At 45.2% G+C, this 3,412-nt stretch overlaps 1 pseudogene; it reads right to left on the bottom strand.

The window, feature by feature from the left end:
• Positions 1–1,786: 1,786 nt before the first annotated feature.
• Positions 1,787–1,884, bottom strand: LOC144581666 (small nucleolar RNA U13; annotated as a pseudogene).
• Between the last annotated feature and the right edge of the window lie 1,528 nt (positions 1,885–3,412).

Raw genomic sequence — 3,412 nt, 5'->3', positions numbered from 1 at the left:
ATTACAGGCATGAGCCACCGTGCCCATCTCACCTGTTAGAAACTGGGCAGGCATCACAGCAGGTGAGCAGAGAACGAGCTAGGGAGGCTTTATCTGTGTTCACAGCCGCTCCTTATTTCTGGCATCACCACCTGAGCTCCACTTTCTGTCAGATCGGTGGCGTTGTTAGAGTCTCATAGGAATGCAAACCCTACCGTAAGCAGCACATGCGAGGGAGCTGGACTGCGTGCCCCTTATGAGAATCCAATGCCTGTTTATCTGTCAATGTCTCCCGTCACCTTCAGAAGGGATGCTCTAGTTTCAGGAAAACAAGCTCAGGGCTCCCACTAATTTTATGTTACGGTGAGTTGTGTAAATATTTCATTATATATTACACTGTAATAATAACAGAAGTGGGCCGGGCACAGTGGCACATGCCTGTTATCCTATCATTTTGGGAGGCTGAAGCAGTCGGATCACCTGATGTCGGGGGTTCAAGACCAGCCTGGCCAACATGGTGAAACACCGTCTCTGCTAAAGGTACAAAAACTGGCATGGTGGCAGGAACCTGTCATCCCAGCTACTTGGGAGGCTGAGGCAGGAGCATTGCTTGAACCCAGGAGCGGAGGTTGCAGTGAGCCACAATCATAGCATTTTGGGAGGCTGAAGTGGGCGGATCACCTGAAGTCAGCAGTTCGAGACCAGCCTGGCCCACAGGTGAAACCTCGCCTGTAATAAAAATACATAAATTAACTAGGTGTGGTGGTAGGAGCCTATAAGCTGACTTACTCGGGAGGCTGAGGCAAAAGAATTGCTTGAACCGAGGAGGTGGAGGTTGCAGTGAGCCAAGATCATGTCCCTGGACTTCAGCCTGGGCAATATATGAAGATTCTGGTTTTGTTTTTGTTTTTGTTTTTTAAAAGGCAAGCCAGTTACAATGGCTTATACCTATAATTCCAGAATTTTGGAGGCCAAGATGGAAAGATCACTTGAGGCTAGGAGTTCCAGGTAAACCTGGGCAACATAGCATGACCCCATCTCTACAAAACATTTTTTAAAACTTGGGCACAGTGGCATGTGCCCATAGTCTCAGCTACTCAGGAGGCTGAGGCAAGAGGATTGCTGCAGCCCAGGAACTGGAGGCTGCAGTGAGCCATGCTTGTGCCACTGCACTCCAGCCTGGGTGACAGAGTGAGACCCTGCCTCTCCAAAAAAAAGAATTCAGAGTAGAGAAAAGTAGGAATTGTAAGTTCAAGCATTGCACGTCCCCCATTTCCTTCAGAAGTGTGGATGCGTGCCCCAAGAACTCTGCATTCATTTCCCAGCGCTGCCTTAACAAAGTACCCTAAACTGTGTGGCTTCAACCACAGAGATTTATTCTCACAGTTCTGGATACCAGGAGTCTGAAATCAAGGGATTTTTTATTGTTTGTTTGTTTGTTTTTTCTCTGAAGGCTGTGAGGGAGGTCCGTCCCAGGTCTCGCTCATGGATTCTCAGAGCCTCCAGAGTTCCTTGGCTTGCAGGTGGTCTTCTGTCTCTGTCTTGAAACTGTCTTCCCTTTGTAGGTGTCTTTGTCCACACATCCCCTTTTTATAAGGACACCAGGCACACTGGATTAGGATTCACCCTCATTACCTCAGCTTAGCTCGATCACATGGGAAGAGGCTATTTCCAAATAAGGTCTCATCCACAGACCCTGCGGCATAGGGCTTCAGCGTCTTTCGGGGAGACAGAGCACAACGCATAACACTATAGATTTGCAAATATTTTTAGTTTGAGTTTCTGGGTTTTCTTTTTTATTTTTTCGTGTCGGATGAGTGATGTGATGATACCATAACAAGTTCTGAGAATGGCACATATCATAAAATAGCCTGATAACCCAATTGTCATGCTTAGGTTTTGGTTTTTTAAAATTTTAGTTTTTCTTGAGGCAGGGTCTTGCTGCAATACTCATGCTGGAGGGCAGTGGTGCAATCATGGGTCACCACAGCCTTAACCTCCTGGAATCCAGCGATCTTCCCACCTCAGCCTCCCAAAGAGCTAGGATTATAGGAATGAGCCACCAGCCCCAGCTGTTCCCTATTTTTTGTTGGTACGTTGTTCATTTTTCTCAAAAAACACACCTTTTTATCTGTGCATACTGGCTCATGCCTGTAATCCTCAGTACTTTGGGAGGCCGAGGCAGGTGGATCTCTTGAGATCAGGAGTTCAAGACCAGCATGGCCCACATGGTGTAACGCCTTCTCTACTAAAAATACAAAAATGAGCTGGATGTGGTGGTGTGTACCTGTAATCCCAGTTACTCGGGAAGCGTAGGCAGGAGAACCGCTTGAACCCTAGAGGCAGAGGTTGCAGCGAGCCAGGTTCATACTCCCGCACTCCAGACTTGGTGGCAGAGCGAGACTAACTCAAAAAAAGTGAAATATACATACATATAAACGTGCACATGAACACACACACACTCCTTGGCAATTTTTTTATACATCAGCATTCACTGGTACAATGTAAATTCTATGGTAGATTTTATTTAGATTAATACAATCTAAATACTATTCTATTAAGTGCTACAACTAAAAAAAATAGGCCATGCATTTAAATGATTGAAAGTTCAAAAACTATGAAAGAGTATAGAACCGAGTCTCCCATATGGCAGCTCATGGCATATGTGTTTATGAAATCTACGTGATGCTGGATACGGTGGCTCATGCCTGTAATCCCAGCATTTTAGGAGGCCGAGTCTGGTGGCTCACCTGAGGTCAGGAGTTTGAGAGCAGCCTGACCAACATGGTGAAACCCCATGTATACTAAAAACACAAAAAGCAACCGGATGCGGCAGTGAGCCCATATAACCCTATCTACTTTGGAAGCTGAGGCAAAAGAAGTGCTTGAACCTGGGGGACAGAGGTTGCAGTTAGCCAAGATCTTGCAACTTCACTTCAGCCTGGGCAACGGAGCGAGACTCCATCTCAAAAAAGGAAAAAAAATCTAAATAAATTAACATTTAAGAAAATGAAAGATTTGGTTCTTTGGCTGCATGGTCCACATTTCAAGTGCTGCACAGCTGCAGATGGCCCAGAAATATGGTCTTTATTGCAAAAAGTTCTATCGGTTGGTATTGGTGCAGCCTTAAAGCCGCTCTCCCACCCCTCCTCGAAGCCAACCACTGTTACCGTTCCTTTGGTGATTCTTTTCCGAGATGATCTATGCACACAATCAGCACGTGGAGTTAATATATTTACCTAATAAAATCAGCATCTCCCGTATAGTGCAAATGACCATGTAATAGTCCATGGAATGGAATGCATTCAGCTAGTTTCATAATGAAGTGCTCTTGAGTTTTTCCCAGGTTTCCTGTTAAAATTATTCTGTCGAGAACACCATTCTCTCACAGAGTAAATGTTTATATGTTTTCCTCATTTCTTTTCTATTTTCT

Source organism: Callithrix jacchus, chromosome 2, assembly GCF_049354715.1.
Source record: "Callithrix jacchus isolate 240 chromosome 2, calJac240_pri, whole genome shotgun sequence".
Classification (NCBI taxonomy): Eukaryota; Metazoa; Chordata; class Mammalia; order Primates; family Cebidae; genus Callithrix; species Callithrix jacchus.
Note: the sequence above shows the minus strand (reverse complement) of the source record. Positions and strands in the feature narration are given on the sequence as shown.